Raw genomic sequence first — 14,854 nt, forward strand, 5'->3', positions numbered from 1 at the left:
TTTTGTGTGTGTGTGTGTGTTTGGTGTTAGAAAGTGTTCTAGTTTCATTCTGTTACAAGTAGTTGAGCAGTTTTCCCAGCACCATTTGTTAAAGAGATTGTCTTTTCTCCATTGTATATCCTTGCCTCCTTTGTCAAAGATAAGGTATCCATAGGTGCGTGGGTTTATCTTGGGAGGTAGACTTAGGCAATAAATGAAGAAGAGTTTCCTAAACAGCAAGGATGGCCAAGGACACAATAAGCTGTCCTCCCAAGATCATCCCCACAGAGGTCCTAGTTCTTGTCCTGGGACCAGTCAAGGAGAGTTAGCTCCTTCTGATGCCCCATGAGCTGTAGGGAGAAAGGAGGCATAACTATCACACAGTAGTGTGCTGGTAAATGTTTATCTTATAGTTCTAGTTTAGTTATTTTTTGCTGTATAATATTTTATTATATAAATGTATCATAATTTATGTATCCAATTTACTGTGAATGAATATGTACATGGCTTGCAATGTTTGCTTCACAAACTGCCCTGCTATGAACACTCATGGGCTTCTGGTTTAAGGTTTCTCTGGAAAGGATGACAGAGTTGTAAGAGACATACATTTTCCCCTTCAACAGACAGTACTAAACCATTTTCCAGTGGTCCTCATTGTCTACACCTTTGTCCACTTTTAGCCTTGTCAAGTTTTATACTTTTGCCAATCTTATAGGTGTAAACTTGCATCTCATTGTGGTTTTGATTTATATTGATTTCTTTCTAGTGATGTTGAGTGTCTTTGTGTTTATTGGATGTTTATGTTTCCTGTTCCATAAATTGCCTATCCATATCTTTTGTCCATTTCTTTACTGAGAAATTTGTGTTTCTTTTATATTTACTTGGAGAAGTTCTGTATATATTCAGGTTTCCAAACTTGAGTAGCTGTGAGCATTGCAAATCTTTCTTCCAGTTGGTGGGATGTCTTTTAATAAATTGTGACTTCTAATGAACATAATCTCATTAAAAAAACTGAGTCATAAATATGGTAAGTATGAGGATACTCTTATGAATATTAAATAAGCCTCTTCCCATACAGATTTCTGAAAGAAACAGTACCTATTTTGTGAGTTTGGTTAACTCAAGGGTAGAGAGGGCTGTCAGAGTAGATGAGTGGAAAGACTTCTGTGGAGAGAACTGTGGCCTAAATTTGAGTCTCCTCCACAGCTTTTGGAGGAGGATTGGAGTTGGGAGAAGTAACTTTCTAGTTACTTCACTTTCTCAAGGCTAGTGAAAAATCTTCAAGAGAATCACTCAGACAGAGTTTCAAGCTGTTTCTTGCTGTTAGAAGCACTAAAGTCAAATGCTGGATTTATGCCTCAGAAAACGGAAGCAGAGCATATACTAGACTCAAACTTGCTGAGAAAACCTGGAGAGTGAAGCTGGTCTGGCCAGCTGCAAAAGCAGGAACATCTTGAACTTTCAGAGCTGGTCAGGGAGAGGGTAGTTTTTGTAAACTATCTGGAGGGACAAGAAGACCCAGGAGATAGAAGCAGAAGATACTTATCCACTGTCAGTAAGGAAACTGCAAGAGTGTGAGCCAGAAAGAGTCCCCAGAAGAGACCACTCCTGTGCCCATTTCTAGGCCTGAGAGCCAAGTGCAGTCTGCTTAAAACTCTTCCACCAATTGTTCTGGCTCACCCCTCCACCTCTCACCCTGGTGACAAGAGTATGTTTACTGTTGGGAGCCTGTAAGAGGATCCTTCTCTGTTTCATATAATCTATTCACATTCTTGGAAAATGTGGTCTCATCAGTTACTCATTTATTAAATTAAAAAAAAAAAAAGATTCAAGAAAGTCAATTGTTTCCAAACTTCATGTTTTACTTAAGAACCAGTGGATTTTAATATCAAATAAATAAAAACTCCCTGGAGAAACTGCTTACCTTTATTGATTGTTGTTATTTTTACTTTCTGCTCCTTAGTGAATCATAATATCTGGTCTCTTGTGCAGACTAGTCAAAAAATCCGATTGTAACATTTTGCATCTAATATGACAATCATTCTTTGTACAGTGAACATGCAGATGCTGTTTTTCAGATGAGTTGGGACAGCCTGATAAGATGACTGAAGTGTTTCAGTTCATCAGTGCAGTGCAGTACAGTACCATTGTAGTCTTTATAGTGTGATATAAATACAATTTATCAGATCACTAAGAGACTGCAGTTGCATCACCATTATAGTGAAAGTAGCTGTCATGCACAGATCCAAAAGGATGGTGCTAACTTTAACTGCCCCTGCTAACATCATAGGAGAAGGCGATGGCACCCCACTCCAGTACTCTTGCCTGGAAAAATCCCATGGATGGAGGAGCCTGGTGGGCGGCAGTCCATGGGGTTGCGAAGAGTCGGACACGACTGAGCAACTTCATTTTCACTTTTCACTTTCATGCATTGGAGAAGGAAATGGCAACCCACTCCAGTGTTCTTGCCTGGAGAATCCCAGGGACGGGGGAGCCTGGTGTGCTGATGTCTATGGGGTCGCACAGAGTCGGACACGACTGAAGTGACTTAGCAGCTTAGCAGCAGCTAACATTATCCCATGGAAAAATTCTGTTTTCCAATAAATGAAAGATTTCATTTAAATTTATTATGTAATGCATATAATATAAATTCTTTAATAACACCATAAATAAAGATTATATTAAGCAATATTAATTTCCTAATTTTTGCCTCTCAAGGGAGATAGATTAGTAGAAAAAAATCAAAAGCTTTGAAATCTAATGTCTCTACTTAATAGCAGGACCACGTAGGAAACATTATTAACTTTATTGGAATCATGTATCTCATTGACAAAATAAGGACAATAGCATTTGTTTTGTAAGATTTTAAGTATCCTTTTAAGCATTCAATATTTAAGTGTAAAACAGGTAGATTAATTCTGGATACAAAGAAGTAAAACATTTGATTTGATATCTCTGTGGGAAGAAATTGGTCGTGAAGATAGGAGAGGAGATCTATAACAAAAAGTAGTATTTTATGGAATTTATGATTTTATATATTTCCTCAAAATTACCTATTCATAATATGTTATTGTCTGCTTAATTCCTAAAGGAGATTTATCTTTCTGTCTACTAGATTTGAATTTCTTTTATAACAAAATCTTTTTTAATCTTCTGTAATACTTAAGATGATAATAAATAGTAGGTACTCAGAGATACTAGAGAATTGATTAATTTTATTTATTTGTGAAGTGAAGTAAGTTATTTTTAATTTACAAAGTAGGACCCACTATTATAGTTGTCTGACACTGTCAAATTGAAAATAGTTAGAGTTGATTAATGCATAGCCACTGTTAATCTTTCAGTATTAGCATAGTAAATATTTGAATAATTAATGTTTGAGGATGCCACATGGACTTCAAACAGTAATTTTATCAATGATTGAAAAGAAAGAATTCTGAAGTAGGAGTTTGAAAACCTGACTCACAGGTCTGGGATAAAGCAAGACTGTATTTGTAAGCCATAGTTCTCTGTAAAAGAAACATTGGCAGCACAAACTTCAAAAAGACATTTTAAGAAGTGAAAGTCTAGGGTAGTATCTTGTAAAATGTGAAGCAGCCTACTTTGCTATTTAGGGGAATCTAGAATAAATATTCACAAATATTTTCAAATCTTTGAATTAAAGGATCCCCACAGTTGTTGGTAAAAATGAAGGTTCTTGGAGACCAATTCACTCCCATGCACTCCTATAATATATAAACACCTCTATTTTGGTGCTTACTAGACAGAAATATAATTGCCTGTATTCTGTGCTCTCACCAGACACTGAAGACAGGTGTTTTTTGAGGACAGGTAATTTTTATCAATATTTTTGTTTGTTTTTTAGTCCCCTGGGCTTAGCACAAAATTTTATACATTGTAGGCACTGGAATATTATTTGTTGAATTTATAAATACATTTTAAAAAATAATATAGTTGTGTATTCAATAGCAGAAAGAATGTTAAACTACCATACAATTCTGCTCATTTCACATACTAGCAATGTAATGCTCAAAATCCTTCAAACTAGTCTTTAGCAGTACGTGACTGAGAGCTTCCATATGTACAAGCAGAGTTTAGAAAAGGCAGAAGAACAGAGATCAAATTGCCAACATTCGTTGGGTCATACAGAAATGAAGGAAATTCCAGAAAAACATCTACTTCTGCTTCATTTACTATGCTAAAACCTTTGACTGTGTGGATCACAACAAACTGTGGAAAATTCTCAAAGAGACGGAATTACCAGACCACCTTACCTGTTTCCTGAGAAACCTCTATGCAGGTCAAGAAGCAACAGAACTCTACTAGAAACAACAGACTGGTTCAAAATTGGGAAAGGAGTATGTCAAGTCTTTTATATTGTCACTCTGCTTATTTAACTTCTATGCAGAGTGCATTATGCAAAATGTTGGTCTGGATGAATCACAAGCTGGAATCAAGATTGCTGGGCAAATTATCAACAACCTCAGATATTGAGATGATCCAACTCTAAAAACACTCTAATGGCAGAAAGGGAAGAGAAACTTGAAAGAAGAGAGTGAAAAAGCTGGCTTAAAACTCAGCATTCAAAAAACTAAGATCATGGCATCTGGTCCCATCACTTCATGGCAAACAGATGGGGAAACAGAAAAACAGACAGATTTTCTTTTCTTGGGCTCCAAAATCACTGTGGAAGGTGATTGCATCCATGAAATTAAAACACAGTTTCTCCTTGGAAGAAAGCTATGACATCGCTTTGCTAACAAAGGTCCATATATAGTCAACCTATGGTTTTCCTGGTAGTCATGTTTGGATGTAAGAGTTGGACCATAAAGAAGGCCAAGCACGAAAGGATTGATGCTTTCAAATTATGGTGCTGGAGAATACTCTTGAGAGTCTCTTGGATTGCAAGGAGATCCAGCCAGTCAATCCTAAAGGAAATTAACCTTGAATCTTCATCGGAAGGACTGATGCTGAAGCTGAAGCTCTAGTAGTTTGGCTGTCTGATGTGAAGAGCCAACTCAATGGAAAAGACCTTGATGCTGAGAAAGATTGAAGGCAAAAGGAGAAGGGGATAACAGAGGAAGGGATGGTTGGATAGCATCATTGACTCAGTGGACTTGAGTTTGGGCAAACTCTGGGAGAGAGTGAAAGACAGGGAAGCCTCGTGCACGGCAATCCATGAGGTTGCAAAGAGTCAGACATGACTTAGCAACTGAACAACAACAAACATAGAGTTCATAAAGAGTGTCATGTACTATTTGAAACTTTACAGATATTAATTCATTGAGTCCTCTCAGCAATGTTTTGTGTTATTACCCCCAGGTTTCATCTGAGGAAACCAAGTCACACATAGGTTAAGTAATTTGTTTAAGATGACCCTTTTAAAAAAGAATATACTTTCTTCTCAGTTATTTTAATTACTAAATGTAGAACAAGACATTAGACAATCATCTTTTTCATAATCAGTTCTTTTTATAGATTTTTACAACATAAAAATATAGATGCCATTATAAACCAATAATGCAAAAGATGATTAGCATTTGCAAATCAACAGAATAAATAGAAGAACTTAAGTAACAAAATTCTTCACTGTTGATTATCACAATCAATCAATGCCTCTTCATTTGTGCATGTATTTCTCCTCAAATGAGCCAGGAAGAAAGCTATTTTTTGTAATGCTTCTGTCCTCTTGTTGTCATTTATTTTATTAGCTATTTGTTAACACTATTTTGTTATTTTCTCTTTTTTATTTTTCTTTGGAATGTAACTTTTATTAAGTTCATATCAATCAGGTTAAAGTTATATATTTTGTCAAGGAATTAAAGGGCATATATGAATTTAGAGAAATAGTAAAAGATGGGGAAAAAGGGTTATTTCCAACCAACATATTCATTTAAAGTGTCACATGCTTTCACAGATATAATACAGTGCCTTATTGATGAAAGTACATAGACACTTTTAAAAGAATTTAGTTATTGAATGAGTTTTACAGAATTAAGCTTGGTATTTTCTGTATAATTTGAGAGCAAGCATTATGTCATAGTCATGATTCTGTGTGGATCTAAAAGGCATAATGAAAATCTAGAAGGACGATATGTACAAAAATAGATTATGGTATAAGAATGAATTTTAGGGCCTTCTCCGGCAATCTAGTGGTTAAGACTCTGCACTTACAATGCAAGAGGTTCAGGTTCAATCCTTGGTCTGGGAACTAAAATCCTACATGCCTTCCAGCAAAAAAAAAAAAAAAAAAAAAAGGATTTTATAACAGTTAATGGTTACAGCAGACTTCTTGTTCTGAAATTTTCATATGAATTTTTACATGAATGATGTAGGTAGATTTATGCCATAGTGGTAACAGAACCCAGCGATCTTTAAACTCTCTTCCATTCTAGGGAACCTGTTCCAAACAAGATTATCTGCACTTGTTATGATTATTATTAAGTCAAAGTATTATATATTTCTTTGATTTTAAAATGTTATATTTAAATTAAAATGATTAGGATATAACATCACCTCATCAATTACAAGATTCTGATTTTTTGTGAACAAAACTAAGGTATAAGAAAAGATTTTTAAAGGGAGATATGTTTTATATTAATTTTCTTTTTTTGCATTTTCTATGTTTCTTTCATGCCAGTTAAAATTTCATTCTAAGGCTGTTTTTTTACCCACCTCCCCATTTTTATCTCTTTAAAATTTAGGATTTGAAGTAAATATTTTGTAACAGTACATAATCTCTTACTCTAATATTCTCAGTTGCTATTTTAATATTTCTGTGTGCTATATAATTTCAAAAAGTTTGACACAATAAGCAGTAAGAATTTCATATTGGTGAAATTACAATAATTTTCTGTTTTTAAGCATTTTTGACATGTAAAGCCTATTCTACTATGTTTACACCAAGCTATAAACATCAGTATCTTTTGAACTGAAATGTCACATTCCAGGTAAAATTTATTTTTCCCCTCTTGGTAACACATTCCTTCAGGATATTCTTACTTTCTTGTCCCATCCTATCATAAGGCTGATTGACTGAATAATATCAAAGCCTAAATTAAATGTATAAATTCTAAAAGTCAATATTAGACTAAGGAGATTTACAGAATTATATGTTTATACTTTTTTTCTACTAAGAGTATTACTTCTATTACATTATAAATAACTATGAAAATAATGTCATGTTGACCATCCACTCAGAACTGGATTGTATAATAAAGCTAAAGACCTAATCTCTCATTTTTCTATTTTGAAATTCATGCATTTCAAGAGACAATGCTGTTTTGCTTAAGCAAAACTGAAAATTATTGCATTATATCTAACTTACATACATGCTTTATCATTTAATTGGAATAAGAGACAAATTAGAAAGCATTTTAAAAGTGAATAAAAGTTTTCTTTCAGAAAATTGATAATGTCAAAATGTAATGGGAAACAGGTAGCTCATATCAATTTTATGATTTAAATTGAATGTAATTTCTATATATTTCACATGATTAGTTACCTGGCAGTTTAAAGTTTTTGCTTGGTAAATGGCTACCATTTAAATTTAAAACTGATTATTTGAGTAAGTTTTATGGTTACAAGATTAATGTGCCATAAAGAAATATTATTTACTTATCTTAGAAAGAAAAAAAGTAACAAGGAATGCCTTGTTAAATCTACTGTACTATTATCCAAATTATTGGTCAAATTTTCTCTCATACCTATAGTTGACCTGGAGGGAAAAATAAATTATTAGAAGCTACTTAAAGCTTCCTGAGAGAAACTGGAAATGATTTTTTTCACCCACCACCATGATGAGATTGGGAATATTATAACAGAATATTGCAACATTTTTTGTAGCATTTATCTTCTTAACAACTCTGACAGAGCTTTAGATGTTCTTTGATAACCCAGAGGCCCTGGAAAGTAATCTGGAACTGCTTCACTGCCCCTTACAGAGTGAACTGAGAGCAAAACAGAGGTTAAAAGACAAACCAAGTGCATTGCTCAATGTTTTGAACACACTGCTCTCTAGCCAGTCATCTTCAGAAATGTGGTTGAGTTGAAGCATCAATTAATAAAGGTTGGTCTGTGCTGTGCCAGTAAATATAAAGTTTGGTTCAGACTGATTCTCGATTCCATTAGTAAAACTGTGGATAATTTCCAATGCCAGCGTAAATTACTGAAGTTTCAATAGGGCAGATACTTATGTGTATTTCCTATTAATCGGTACTTTTAGATTATAAATGACAGACCCTCAACTGAAAAAAAAAATCTTAAGGACAAAAACAAGACATTGCAGACTCACAGAAATTAAAACATAAATTTCTTCATGGAATTTATTTTATATTTTTCTGCTGTACATGCTTTATTTATCTATGTTCATTTTGTGCTGTAGGAAGATTGCAGTTTTCAAAATAGCTCTTGTATATACTGTGTAAGCTTGATATTCGATTGGCACAAAAGTAACTCATTGTTTCAATTTCAAGGTTCAGAGATATTGCTGGCTTGTTAGATTCATAGATATTAAACATCAATCATTCCTCTTGCCTCCAAATAAAAATATCACCAAAAATCTCAAAAGTTTTTTTTCATATTAATATGACCCTGTGATTATATATATATATGTGTGTGTGTGTATATATATGTGTATATAAGGATGATATTTTAAAATCTATAAATATTATTGTGAAATATGTTGCAAATTAGTATTTATACTTGTCATGTATAGCTTTGTTACCTTATTCAAAAAAATTTCAAAACCAACCAATGAGATATCTTACGTTAAACTGAAAGCAGGAATTTAAAAAGCATGAGATTACTTCGAAGCCATGTAAATTGAAAGAATGATAAAAAGTGAAAACTAATTATTCATGTGAAACCAGATAATCATGTTTATGTTAACTAGATCAAAAAAATATAAATAAGTTTAATATCATTTCACTGTCCTTTAAAGCTCATGGAAATCATGAGTAAAAGTTAACTATATATGTGCTGTTTACTAAGCTACTTATGTACTCATCTGTTATTTTCTTAAACAGAACGACTAACAATTTTGTCTTCAACTGTTGCACTTAGATTGTGCCCAGAAAGTGAAAGTGAAAGTGAAGTCGCTCAGTCATGTCCAACTCTTTGCGACCCCATGGACTGTAGCCTACCAGGCTCCTCTGTCTATGGGATTTTCCAGGCAATAGTCCTGGAGTGGATTGCCATTTCCTTTCTCTTCCCAACCCAGGGATTGAACCCGAGTTTCCTGCATTGTAGACAGGCACTTTATCTAAGGTCTCCTCAACTGAAAAGAAAAAAGCCACCTTAAGTAGATTATAGATGTTCTTTTCTCAGAATTACAATGTACAACAATCATTTTCTCTTTTTGTAAATAATATTTCCTCCCATTACATACTTTTTTTTTTTTTTAATTTGATGAATGTAGAGAGCCTTTCTTTTATTCACCATTGAATTTGAAGACCTTAGCATAGCACCAGATTCATACTACGGGCTATAAACATGTTTGGAATAATTGTTGAAACAATGAATATTAATTTAGTGTTATAAGGGTTGTTGTAGAGAGATCAATATGGGTTAGTAGAAAGGTTTCTTGTAATGAGTCATATCTTAACAGTCTTATGTGTTCATAAGAATTTTCTACATAGAAAAAAATTGGAGAAAATCAGGGCTTCAGAGAGAACATGTTCCTTATCTTTGGACCACTTTTTGCAAGGAAATTGACTGTGAGTGGTTAGACTACATGATCATTGTCCGACATTTATAAGTAAAAATAGTCATATATATCTAAAGGTAGTATTAATACAAAAAATATCTAAATGTGAATTAGTAAATATGGAAACCAAAATTTTATGAGAAGGAGTGAAAAAAGATGCTAACTGGCTAAAAACTGAGACAAAGTGAAAACAAATTGTGATACATTACACTTCACAACATTTGGGAAAGGCTTCCCTGGTGGCTCCGCTGGTAAAGAATCTGCCTGCAATGTGGAAGACCTGGGTTTGATCCCTGGGTTGGGAAGATCCCCTGGAGAAGGGAACAGCTATTACCCACTCCAGTATTCTGGCCTGGAGAATTCCATGGACTATACAGTCCATGGGGTTGCAAAGAGTTGAACATAACTGAAGTATAATATTTTTGGGAAGGTATAATATTTTTATCAAAATAGAATAATAGCTCTTAAGATATGACATCCTTCACTTTAACTGTGTATAATTATATTAAGAGGATCATTTAGACATGAACATACCAATATTTCATTGGTTTTCCTAAAAACCTTTTAAAGTCATTAATTAATGTAAAAATCATCTTTTAATCTCCTTGTTTTATTGATGATAGAGATAGGAATGGGGAGAAAGTGGTAGAGGGAAGATTAATTTTATAAATAGTTCACTTGTGAATATTTTATTGTATGGCAAATTGTATTTCTCTGTACAGGATCATAAATATGGGGACTTGGGTAATAAATACTAGGATAATGAGAATGCTTTGTACTTTATTGAGTTCTGGGATTAATAATTAATGATGTGGGTAGATAATTTTCTGAATCCATGATTAAGCTTTTTCTGATAACTAAGGCCATTCTTCAACTTTTATTTCTCTCAGAGAGGATACTCTCTTGATTCATGTTTCAGAGTATTAGTCTGGGTCATTAACACCAGTGTACTGAGAGAAGATGAGGAGAAAATATTTCCATGTAGAGAAATGAAATATGATTTCAAGAGTTAAAAATTAATCTTATAAGTAAAATTTTTAATTTTAACTTCAATTTAGAACTAGTATGTTATTTTAAGATTTACACATTTTAAGACAGATTTTGGAAATACAAAAGATATTTTGCATTTTGTGGTGTAAAGTTCATTCTTGGGAGTCAACATTCTTAAAATACCGATTGAAATTTTACTAATCTTGAGCAAAGTAAGAGATTAGCAGTTTAGACTTTACTTCTAAATTCTTGTCCTGTCTTTTCAAAGTTTGGTGACCTTGAGCAAGCTAAATAATCTCTCTGAATCTCAGAAATTTATATATTTGGAAATTTATACTCAATTTATAGAATCAGTAGAAGACATTTTTAAAAGGCTGCAAAGTATAGAGTACATAATTATGGTCAGTGAACAGTAGCTAGAATTTTTATTGAAGCATATCATCTAAGAGTTAAAATAGAATTCTGTTAATTCTTAAATTTCATTAAATTCCTATTCCTTAAAACTCATGGTCACAACTCTAGCATACTTTCAGAGCAGTTCTTGCTGTAGACAAGAAATGGGTCTCCTGGGTTATATAGTCATTGGTTCAAAACAAAATTCTTTTCCAGCTCTTTGTATGGCTTTGTTGCTGCCTCTATCCCTTGCCTTGGTTTCCCACCCTGATTCTCCTCTTTGGACACCTGATGTCTATAATTTCTCTTCATTCCCATTTAACATTCTTTTTAGATTTTCTCATAATTTCAAGTTCCTGGTCTTAATCTGGTTTCAATATTTATCTGTCTGTAAATTTATGTGTTAAATAATCAAATGATTTGATTCTTCTCTATTACCACAATTCTGGTGCAGTGGTTCCCCAAAGAAGCTGTGTGTCTAAACACAAACGTGGTGTAACATCCCTCCTCCAAATTTAGATATTGGAGTCTTTATTAGGAAAGTCACTTAAATTTTTGAGCCCTTGTCATCTCTTATTCAAATGATTACTATCCAGTAACCTAGCCAAAGGCTGTTTTGATTAGGTAATAGTGCTTTAAAAATTGTAAGAAGCAATTTAAATGCTTACTATTGCTATAAATTTGACTTGGACGAACATGACTACTGTTATTGGTTAGCTTGGTGCTGATCTCCCAAACTGGTTAGCTTATTGAGACTTGCTACATGTTCCTACTTATTTCAGAAATGGACTTTTATTCACCTACTAGTTATTTACAGTTTAGCTGCATTGTAACCTACTTTACTTCATCCTTATGGGCAATTGAATGTCTAAAATAAAGATAGCAATGTGTTTCATGCCAGATACTATCTAACACATATACCTTCCATGAATTTTAATATACATGCTTTCATTGAGCATTAATGTGTATTTGATTGTGTTAATAGTTTACAAAAGCTAGAATATAAATATTTATAATAATCTAGTTATATTCATGATATTAACAATTTTGATAAAGTTGAAGTTGTGAACATACACATAAATCCTGATACATAATGTAGATTTGAAGTAAAAGCTAGGAAGACTACTGCTTTCATTTTAAATTAATGACTTGGTATGATTCTTCCATCAGCAGTTGTAGTATATCAGTGTTCAGTTCAGTTCAGTTACTCAGTTGTGTCCGACTCTTTGCGACTCCATGAATCGCAGCTCGCCAGGCCTCCCTGTCCATCACCAACTCCCGGAATTCACTCAGACTCACGTCCATCGAGTCAGTGATGCCATCCAGTCATCTCATCCTCTGTCGTCCCCTTCTCCTCCTGCCCCCGACCCCTCCCAGCATCAGAGTCTTTTCCAATGAGTCAACTCTTCGCATGAGGTGGCCAAAGTACTGGAGTTTCAGCTTTAGCATCATTCCTTCCAAAGAAATCCCAGGGCTGATCTCCTTCAGAATGGACTGGTTGGCTCTCCTTGCAGTCCAAGGGACTCTCAAGAGTCTTCTCCAACACCACAGTTCAAAAGCATCAATTCTTCGGCACTCAGCCTTCTTCACAGTCCAACTCTCACATCCATACATGACCACAGGAAAAGCCAGCCTTGACTAGACGGACCTTTGTTGGCAAAGTAACGTCTCTGCTTTTGAATATGCTATCTAGGTTGGTCATAACTTTCCTTCCAAGGAGTAAGCGTCTGTTAATTTCATGGCTGCAGTCACCATCTGCAGTGATTTTGGAGCCCCAAAAAAGAAAGTCTGACACTGTTTCCACTGTTTCCCCATCTATTTCCCATGAAGTGATGGGACCAGATGCCATGTACTCAGTTTTTTGAATGTTGAGCTTTAAGCCAACTTTTTCACTCTCCTCTTTCACTTTCATCAAGAGGCTTTTTAGTTCCTCTTCACTTTTTGCCATAAGGGTGGTGTCATCTGCACATCTGAGGTGATTGATATTTCTCCTGGCAATCTCGATTCCAGCTTGTGCTTCTTCCAGCCCAGCGTTTCCCATGATGTACTCTGCTATAAGTTATATAAGGCAGGGTGACAATATACAGCCTTGAGGTACTCCTTTTCCTATTTGGAACTAGTCTGCCCTTATTAGTAAATCTTTTATCAATACGTAATTCCTGTATTTCTGAAAATAAAGTTTGCTTTGAAATACACGTTTAATTTCAGATATTAAGTTGCCCTTACCCTGTGGCTGAATCCATGTCCTGGTTCTACAGAGTTAATCTGATACAGTGTTTTGAGTGCATAATATGTGCAAGGCCGAGGTACTAAATGTATGTCAAATTCCCTAGCAAAAAAGCACCTTCTTCTTACTCATAACGTATGAGGAAATTTATTTCATGTCTCTAAACATGAAATGTTGCCCTCCCTACTGCTTAACTTATCTTATTTACTGCTTATTTAAGTTTCTTTGATTACTTAGCAAAAACCATTGCAAGTGTCAGGAGATCTGGGACATCCAGTTAATAGTGGTTGAATCAAACTCTTTGTTTCCCTTTACAGGCTTATCTTTTATTTTTAAACTTGGCTCTGGATTCATGTTCATATGCAAATTACTCAATAGTCTTGCCTTTTGTTTTGTTCATCCATCTATTTACCTAAGCTTGTGTAATCTTGATAACCAGTGCTAACTGTGCTAAAGTTGTTCTAGTTCTCTAACAAATTAATCAAAATGGTATCAGAATCCCAGCAGCAGAACAATTACTGTCAGATCTTAATGGCAAGGAAACCCATTAATAAAACTGTGATTTTTCATGTCCCACTATACCTTGATGTTTAATGTTACCTTGATGTTAAATGATGTTAATAACTTCAATTTGGAATCAAGATTGCAGGGAGAAATATCAATAACATCAGATACACAGATGGCACCACCCTTAAAGGAACTAATGGACCTCTTGATGAAAGTGAAAGAGAGTAGAAAAGCTGGCTTAAAACTCAGTATTCAGAAAACTAAGATCATGGCATACGGTCCCATCCCTTCATGGCAAATAGAAAGGGAAACAATGGAAACAGTGACAGACTTTATTTTCTTGGGCTCCAAAATCACCGCAGATGGTGACTTCAGCCATGAAATTAAAAGACACTTGCTCCTTGGAAGAAAAGCTGTGACCAACCCAGACAGCATATTAAAAAGCAGAGACATTACTTTGCCGACAGAGGTCCATCTAGTTGAAGCTATCGTTTTTCCAATAGTCATGTATGGATGTGAGAGTTGAACTGTAAAGAAAGCTGAGCGCTGAAGAATTGATGCTTTTGAACTGTGGTGTTGGAGAAGACTCTTGAGAATCCCTTGGACTGCAAGGTGATCCAACCAGTCAATCCTAAAGGAAATCAGTTTTGAGTATTCATTGAAAGGACTGATGCTGAAGCTGAAACTCTAATACTTTGGTCACCTGATGCTAAGAACTGAGTTCTTGGAAAAGACCCTGCTGTTGGAACAGATTGAAGGCAGGAGGAGAAGGGGATGCCAAAGGATGAGATGGTTGGATGGCATCACAGACTTGATGCACGTGAGTTTGAGCAAGCTCTGGGAGTTGGTGATGGACAGGGGAGCCTGGCGTGCTGCAGTCCATGGGGTTGCAAAGAGTCAGACACGACTGAGATCAACTGAAGTGATACCTTGATATTTAGAAATGCACTCTCTAATAAGAATTTTTAGAGTGTTTTGCTGTGATGGAGCCATCAGTTGTACTTCCTTTGGGGTTCATTCTAAAAGCAGCTAAGGACAGGTTTATTTCATAG

The 14,854-nt window shown here is 34.8% G+C and overlaps 1 protein-coding gene across 39 annotated transcripts in view; it reads left to right on the top strand.

The window, feature by feature from the left end:
- The window catches only part of CCSER1 (coiled-coil serine rich protein 1), a 1,487,998-nt gene that overhangs the window by 349,163 nt on the left and 1,123,981 nt on the right, over window positions 1-14,854 (top strand). The gene's annotated exons all lie outside the window — the stretch shown is intronic.

The sequence above is a fragment of the Bos grunniens genome, chromosome 6 (assembly GCF_055505025.1).
Source record: "Bos grunniens cultivar Pamir isolate PY7600 chromosome 6, Bosgru_T2T1.0, whole genome shotgun sequence".
Lineage (NCBI taxonomy): Eukaryota > Metazoa > Chordata > Mammalia > Artiodactyla > Bovidae > Bos > Bos grunniens.